Source organism: Echinops telfairi, unplaced genomic scaffold (assembly GCF_000313985.2).
Source record: "Echinops telfairi isolate 266 unplaced genomic scaffold, ASM31398v2 ScPeMD7_655;HRSCAF=1070, whole genome shotgun sequence".
NCBI classification, from domain to species: domain Eukaryota; kingdom Metazoa; phylum Chordata; class Mammalia; order Afrosoricida; family Tenrecidae; genus Echinops; species Echinops telfairi.
The window spans coordinates 11,679,195-11,688,080 of NW_022104553.1; the positions used below are offsets into that span (position 1 = coordinate 11,679,195).

At 41.3% G+C, this 8,886-nt stretch overlaps 1 long non-coding RNA gene across 1 annotated transcript; it reads right to left on the minus strand.

Moving 5' to 3' along the window:
- Positions 1 to 1,237: 1,237 nt before the first annotated feature.
- On the minus strand, positions 1,238 to 4,127 carry LOC123522023. The gene is made up of 2 exons (XR_006680335.1): positions 2,831 to 4,127; positions 1,238 to 1,583 (listed from the first exon to the last, which is right to left on the minus strand). It is a non-coding gene; the product is annotated as an uncharacterized LOC123522023 (long non-coding RNA).
- Positions 4,128 to 8,886: the final 4,759 nt, after the last annotated feature.

Below are 8,886 nucleotides of genomic sequence, written 5' to 3' on the forward strand. Positions count from 1 at the left end.
TTTGAGCCATTCTATAGAAGGTTGCTGTGAGTCTGAACTAATTTGATATCACCTTGAACAACAACTTGATAGATGTTATGCTTAGGTTTTTAACAAAAGACCAAACTTTCCCCAAAGTGGTTGTAATAGCCTAGATTTCCACCAGCATCAGGGTTACTAACCAAAGAAAAACAAACTCACGGAGATAAAGTCGATGCTGACTCATAGTGATCCCGTTAGACAGGGTAGAACTGTCAGGGCGAGTTTCTGCCTTTGTACAGAAATAGAACGCTTCATCTTTGTGCCTTGGAGCAGCTGGTGGTTTTGAACTGCTGACTTCACAGTTAGCATCCCAACACGCAACCGCTATGCTAGGGTGGTTTGTATGCATCAGGGTTTAGAAAGGTATTATTTTCATTCTTAAGCCTTGATAGAAAATATCATAATAGCAATAAAATGGATTTTATCAATTTTGGACTTCTTTCACATTTTGTTAAAAGGAATGAATTTATGGGAGATCTTAGTAGCAGCTAAATTATTTTCATTTATCTTGAAGAAAATCTTAAATGTTTTTAGCAACCAGTTATATGTAGAATCTGTTTCATGAGTGCATTTAGTTCACAATGAATGGAAACCAAAAATCTGTTTACCAAATTAAATGTATGGTTTATTATAGTTAGTCACTCCTTCTTAAGCTAATTTTTCAAAAATATTTCCCTAGAAAATATTGTATTCTTCATAAAATTAAGCCTCAGCAATTAACTTAGAAAATTCAACAAGCAATACTCTTGCTTACTTTTTTTATCATGTTCACACAAAAATTAAAATCTCAAAACATGAACTAATGCTGTCTAGCCGTCATGAAAAAAATTCCATTAAAAATACGGACAATCTAATAGTTTCAGGCACCTTTGTTTCTCGTGCTGGGTCTCTCCCATCTGCAGATCATCACGTATTTATCTTTAGTAAATGTGTATTTATCTTTAGTTAAAAAAAAGTAGACCACCCAAATTTGGGTGCATTAAAAGACTCTCTCCTGGCTCAGTTAAACACAAATAATTGTAGAATGGAGGAAACTCAAAGAAAAGCAGGCAAGTAATCAAGGAAATTTCCCAGATCCACATCAGACCAAACTTCACAAATGCAAGTGAAACCAAGTCTCTAATACTATAGCCCAGAACAAACAATTGTATTGTGCTACAGCCCTCTTTTCCCGCTACCGTTTTTAATTCTTTTTCTTGGTGTTGTAGGAAAAAGATCATTTTCAAGCCATCTTTATTTGTTAAAACTTTAACAAAGCAATGTAAATCAAAGGTGAGGTCAGATATATGGAAAGGAATAAGCATGGGGAAATTGTTTATTAATTGAGAAAAAAATGAACACAATATAAGGAACATCAAAGACCTCCAGACCAAGGCCAGGAGCTGAGGAAATCCATCAAGAAGTACGTTTCTGTATGATCACTGAAGCAGGAGCAAGCCAGATCCGGAACAATCACTCCTGGTAGAAGAATATGAGGGAAGCACACAATCTGTCATGCTAAGAAGAAACTAGGGCAGAAACTGCCTCCTGCGTGTCACCAACTTCACTTCAGCTCAAGGGCCCTGAAGAAGATAGAGAAGAACGTCGCATCAAAATCTAACTCTACAAGCAACTTCTTTTTAATTCTGAGAGAATTAAATCTCAGTCTAAAAGAGGAATGACATGTAATACCTGTTGTCTGAAGTCCAGAGTGCCCTGGGAAATAGGAGTCTATATGGTTACACAATATAGAGCCAAACCTGTCCCCCAAAACCAAGCCCTCAGTTCTAGATCCCCCCATCTGAGATGTCTCCAATACCACAGAAGAGAAGAGATGTGGGATACAAAAAGGCTTTTCCCCAGGTTGTCTCCCCCAAATATGTGTCAGACCGAGGACACTTGGTATACACTTGCAAGCAAGCTGGTTAGAAGTGATCTCCCTGAGGGCATTCATTCATATAGAGTAATCTCTCTATTGTCTGTCCCATGGCAGGCAGGCGGGACCCACTCCCTGCTGATAAGAATAGTGGATTGCTCTCCTGAAGGAGGGCTCAGAATTAAGTCTAGTCACACTCAAGGGCGATTAAAGTTAGGCTGCCATCTTGAATCTAGGATCCACCCTTCTTGTCACATGTGTACCCTAATCCCTCCTCTTCTTACTGCGTGGACACCCCTAGATCATCCCCCTCCTATTGCTGTATTGCCTATGGTACAACCCCTTCCTGTGACGTATGTGGTTCCCTGTAATCAGGGGGGCTTGCACGTCCCCCAAGTATATATAAGCCTCGGTTACAAATATATCCCCTTTCTCCTCCTCCCACTCTCTGCATGGACCTGGCTGCTGAGAGCATGGCCGTCCAGGGGGTGAGCATGCTACCATGAAACGTGTCTGACTCCTTTATGTTATCTTCTCTCCTGCCTCTCCAATGATGTTACTATGATCTTTATATATTATGACCACACAATTGCACCTACAGACCCAAGATATTGTCAGAGGCTGGTTACTCTGACAAAGAGAGACTAGTCTGAGCACTTGTACGCTGTCATCCAAATCAAACATGATTTTATTAATGTTAATGGCGCCTCTTTTATTTATCCCAGGATCTTGACCCAAGTGCTCCAGGCGTAGTCGTAGCCTTTAATTTACTCACATCATGGCCTCTTTATTTCTGAATGTCCAAAATATGGGGGTTGACTGGAAAAACCAAAGCTTTCCCCAGAGTCACTGCTGTACTGCTAGAAAATTAACTTGAAAATTAACTCAAACAAGGCCCTATTTCTCCCCTCAGAGGTATTCCTGTGGGGTATCAGCTCCCAAAAGATTCCTTACCGTTCAGATTCCTGAGTGGATGAACAGCCGCGCCCCAAGGAAGAGCAGACCCAGAACAAACCCTCCAGGGCCGCTCGGCATCTTGCTCTGTGCAGATTCAGACTGTACTCCTAGGAGAAGAAGCCAGAATTAGTGGTTTTTACCCCAAAACCAACTTCTCTGATCGAGACCCTGAGATCAGAGGTTTGAGAATTGGGGAGGGTGTTGTTGTCTTGACAACACAGAATTACTGGACCCCTTTGGGGAAATTCTTTAATGTGCGCTGAGTAAATACAAGGTTTGGACACTCAATCATTAAATGTCACAGCTTGACATAAGGCATGACCACAACATCAGACTTAGGAGGAGCCTGGGACTCATAACGTCCATCAGCTCATCTAGAAGGACAGAGCTCATAAAAGACAGAGCTGAGACTGCATTGCCCTCAAGTCAAGCAGAGCCTCACACTGCAAAGGATGCTCTTCTCCGATCACAGTATCCATGCAGCTCAGAGGGAAGAAGACGGCTAGCCCCAGAGGAAGGCCTGGTACCCAGGGCCAAGAAGGTGATTATGTCCTGTGATGGCATGAGAAGATTCAAAACAAGCTCTTTTCTGCTTGCCAAGCATCATTGCATTCCCCGTGGATTAGGTACTTGTGGAAAGAATCATACAACGACCCTCTGTGACCTGGGCTGAAAGAGCAGAGAGCATGGAGCAATGAAAACAGTGTGGAAGAAGGAGAAACAAATCTGGCATTCAGGGATATGCAGACGCTCTCTTCTCGGTGAGTGAAAAGAGTCTGAAGTCAGTTAGCTTTTAATTCCATTCCACTGTGAGCAAGCTTAGCAGGTTCAGGTGTTCCAAGTGGCAGGTACAGACCTCTCCACTCTGAAGAATGGTTTCGAGCATCACCAGGATCTGAAAGGTCCAATTTCCATTTTAGATCAGGCCTGGGAAGAGAATCCCAGCCTGTTCTTCCTGGCCATTCTCAAACCATATGATTTCAATGTGGCCTGGATAAAAACCATTCACAGAGCAGACCGGGAGGCTGTGATGCTGCCGCCGCTGAGCCCTCTCAGGACGCACAGTCACCATAGGCTCACCGAGGAGAGAAGTGGCAGGGACATCAGTGAGCATGACAGAGGACGCCTGGTCTTGCTGCCTCTGTCTCTCTTCAAGCCCTGGCTCAAGTTGCGGTCAGGGCTCTGTCAAAACTGGCTATGTGGCCATATGAGTTAGTATGTGATGGGCCTTGAAATAAATCTATAGATATGGCCCATTGGGTTTCAGACACATGAGTAAAATTGTTAATTTTTTATTAATTAAAACTTTTGATTCATGATTTGATTGTTTCAATATTTTTGCAAGGCATGAGGTGTATCATTAAATCGCTTGGTTTTTAATGTCAAGGAGGCTAGGTTAAAATGCAGGCTATATCTCTCACAGGATGGTCCTGCGGGATTTTGTTGTTGTTGTTGTTGTTGTTGTTGTTTTTCAGTTCCTCTGTGACAGCTTTCCAACCTATAAAAAGAGATGATAAAAGCAAATTCCTTCTTAAGGTTGTGTGGGAATTGATACAATGAAAGTTTGTAAAACAGTTACTGGAACTTAGCCTTCAATACATGTTAGGAAGTTACTATCCTTGTTTACTCTGAGAAAAGATGTGAGTCACAATAGCATGGGTAATGATGCTCACCTTCCCGACAGGATTGCTGAAGACAAAGCGGGTGCATAAGCAAATGTGGTGAAGAAAGCTGATGGTGTCCAGCTATCAAAAGATATAGGGTCCAGGGTCTTAAAGGCTTGAAGGTAAACAAGCAGCCATCTAGCTGAGAAGTAATGAAGCCCACATGGAAGAAGCACATGAACCTGTGTGATCACAAAGCGTGGAAGCAATCAGGTAGCAGGCATCAAATAACAAAAAATCATCTCAGGGTAAATGAGGGGGAGTATAGAGTGGGGACACAAAGCCCATCTGTAGGCAACTGGACATCCCCTTATAGAAGGGTCACAGGGAGGAGATGAACCAGTCAGGGTGTAGTGTAGCAACGATGAAACATACAACTTTCCTCTAGTTCTTTAATGCTTCCTCCTCCTCACTATCATGATCCCAATTCTACCTTACAAATCCAGAGGATGTACACCGGTACAGATAAGAACTGGAAACCCCTCAGGACCAGTGGTGAGGGTGGCAATACCTGGAGGATGGAGGGAAGGTGGGGTAGAAAGGGGAAACCAATTACAAGGATCTGCATATAACCCCCTCCCTGGGAGATGGACAACAGAAAAGTGGGTGAAGGGAGACATTGGACAGTGTTAGGTGTGAAAAAATAATAATTTATAAATTATCAAAGGTTCATGGGGGGGGTTGGGAAGGGAGGGGAAAAAATAAGGTGCTGATACCAAGGGCTCAAGTAGAAAGAAAATATTTTGAGAACAATGAGTGCCACAAATGTACAAATGTGTTTGACACAATGGATGGATGGATGGATGGATTGTGATAAGAGTTGAACGAGCCCCCAATAAAATGATTTAAAATAAATTTTAAATTTTTTTAATTTTTATATAGCATGGATAAATTGGGGGACAGCAGTGGGATAGGTGGGGAGATAAAAGAATGAAGTTTTAGAGCTCTACCTTGATACACTTATATCTTTAAAGCCACAAAACATGGTACTACCACCAGGAAGCAGAAATAGAGGTGATTCTCTAACTGTGAGTTGAGTCCCAAAGAAAGTATGCCCTCCCCTCTTTCAAAACACATGCATTTGGTATTGAAATAGATACTCTTTTACAGTTGTCTCAAAACTGGATAGTGTCATTAGTAAACTGCTTAATGCTTTAGATAATCTTTGATACTAGCAAACCCCCAGTAGATTTAATTATTTGTTTGAAAGGAAGAATGGAAGACAAAATTTTCATAAAACCAAAATGGCAGATGTAAGACTAGTGGTAAATCATTACGAGCAATGTTGCCAACTATCTAATTTAATGTTTAAATTTTTTAACAGTTTTATTGACATTTCATCCACATATCATACAATTCAAAAGTTCAAAGAGTTTCACGAACTTTACTGCAATCAACTTCGGAACATTTGCTTTTTTTCTTTTACTCATTGTTATTCAGGTAATTTTCTTCAATTTTGGCAAAAATATACCCAACATTCTTCAACTCAACAACTTCTGCATGTACAATTCAGTGCCGTTGATTACGTACATCATGTTGTACAACCATCAGTGATATCCCTCTCCAAATTGCTCCACCACCATTAAATGAACTCAGTGCCCCTGGGTTAGTCTGGGCTGACGAAAGAACAGATCCAGAGACACTCATACGTGTGGAAGAGAGTTTTGTATCCAAGAGTAATTGTTTTTTAAGAAAACATCTCAACCCAGTCCAGATCAAATCCATAAATTCGATATTAACCCACATGTCCAATACTAGTCCATAAATTCTTCTACAGACTCACACAACACATGCAATGATGCCAAAAGCAGGAAGATCACAGTACAGTGGGTGAAAAGTCTTGTGAAGAGTCTCAGCGCTGGCACAGCTCTCCATGCGGCTCCTCCAGCTCCAGGGTTCTGGCTGCCATCAGCAATGCTCCATGTGGCTTGTCAACAGGAATGTGTAGCAGAGAGAGTGTGGGACCCACCTCCAGGGAGGAAGACAGGAATTCCCAGAATCCTCAGGAGAAGGCCATGGCCACACAGAGGCATCATTGGCTATGACCTGATTAACAGGCTACCCTTCACCCCTGAGCTCAAGTTGACCTGAGATTATGTCACTGCCGCACCCCCTAAGCAAAAACTCTTTCTCCTTCATTCACAGTAATGATAGGTCAATTTTGGTATCTTTCTTTCTTAGTAGTTTTCTTGATATTATATTCACATATCATATACTTCCATAGTTAAACTACTTCTAAAAAGAGTTGTATACACATCACCACACTCTGCTCCAATGCTCCCTCCCACATCCACTCATCGCTCCCCTCCCCTTTCCTTCCTCTCCCCTGCCCCCCTAAACAGCTGCATCGGTGATTGGCTCTATGCATCCACTCCTGTGTTTCCTAAACTGGGAGATCTACCAGAAACAATAAAATACAAAACGAAACAGAAAGAAGAAAATGATAATAATATAAAAGTAAAAACAAAGAGTAAGAAAGAAAAGGACAACAATATTATAATACTTAAAAAGACAGGAAGAAATATGCCTTGGAACAATCAAGAAATACTTGAACATAGGGCCAATTTAGGTTGGGTAAAGAGGAAGGCTGACTGGCCAAGTAACATGTTAAACCACAGTTGGATCCACCATAATCAAGTTTACAATGATCTCTAAGAGTAACCTGTTTGAGTTCCTCACCTGTGACTAAAGAGAACCTGCCAGAGGTCCAATACAACCTGCAGATGGATCATGGGTTCCCACCATCCTCCATCACCTTCTACAAATTGGGTATAAATTTAAGCTCTAATACCGTTCCCTTTGTCGTATTTGAATTGTGTTAATGCCATCTTTGGATCACATGTGGACTTAGTTGAAACCTCACTAAGTTGGCTGCTTGTTTAAATATAAGCCAGATACTATTCCAATTGATAGCTGGGCACCATCTGCTTTCTTCACCGCACTTTGCTGTAACACCCTTATCTTCAGTGATCACTTCATGAAGGTGAGTATCGAGCAGAACCATGTTATAAGAACTAACGGTTCTTGGACTAGGGCTAGAATTACAAGGGACCCCAGAATCCATTTCCTTGTCCCTGAGTTATGAATGATTCTGACTTACTTTGGCAGTTACAGTATAACAAAAACAAAAACCAGAACCAACAACAACAAAAACATTAAAAACCAAAGAGAAAGAAAAATTTGGTTAATCATCCCCTTAGGGTAGAAGGCAATTGCATTGATCATATCAATAATTTAGCCAATGACATAGAATTTAAGATACTGTTGATAAGAGGAGTTTATGTAAGTATAGTCCAACCTCAAACTGTAATTCATGAGTTTTTGCTTTGTACTGATTGATTTTTTAATTGATTGAGCATGGGTGGTGGTGCTAGAGGACAATTTCCTGCATCACCTCTTGCATCTCAGAGACCCTTGCCCCTCAGACTAAAACCTGTCTTATGAATGCAAGGGGGGCATTGAGGCATGGAGTACATGGTGATTCTGGGCCTCCTTTCGTTAGGTACCCACTAACCAGGTGTCCCACCTAAGGTCCATCGATCGCCATTTCCACAGTCTTGGGGGCTATTCCTTGCATCCTCTCCCATCAAGGTATTTCAGTCTTTTTTTTGTTTCTTCATTTGTTTTGTTTTGTCTTGGTATTTCAGTCTTCAGGCCAAGAGTACACCATATATACTCGTGCATAAGCTGAGTTTTTCAGCTTAATGCCATTTTTGTGGTAAAATTAGGTGCCTAAGCTGATATTCGGGTCACCTTAGACTTAAGTATATACAGTAGTTTTTTGGGGGGTAAGGTCCAATTTGTTCAGTTGGTCTTCCACAGTGGGTCCGTCTAGTCTGGCCCTTGAGGGATTAAATTCTTAACATCAAAAATAACAATTTCTAGATAAACAGAAATTAAATTAATTTGGAGGTGGGGGGAACAGACCAATCTTGCAAAAAAAAAAAAACTACAGGGATTCTTCTGAAAGAAAATCAATACCAGCAAACAATGATCTGGGATTAACAAGCATAAAAGCATCATTTACAAGCCAACCCAGGTACAGCAGTATACAGAGTAAAAAAATTAATAAAACTATAAGAATAACAGATTGAAACATACAACTTTCCTTTAGTTCTTTAGTGCTTCCTTCCCCCACTATCATGACCCCAATTCTACCTTACAAATCCGGCTAGACTAGAGCATGTACACTGGTACCGATAAGAGTTTGAAACACAGGGAATCCAGGACAGCTAAACTCCTCAGGACCAATAATGAGAGTAGCGATACCTGGAGGGTAAGAGGGAGGTAAGGGGAGAAAGAGGGAACTGATCACAATGATCAACATATAACCCACTCCCAGAGGGACAGACAACAGAAAAGTGGGTAAAGGGAGACGGCGAACGGTGT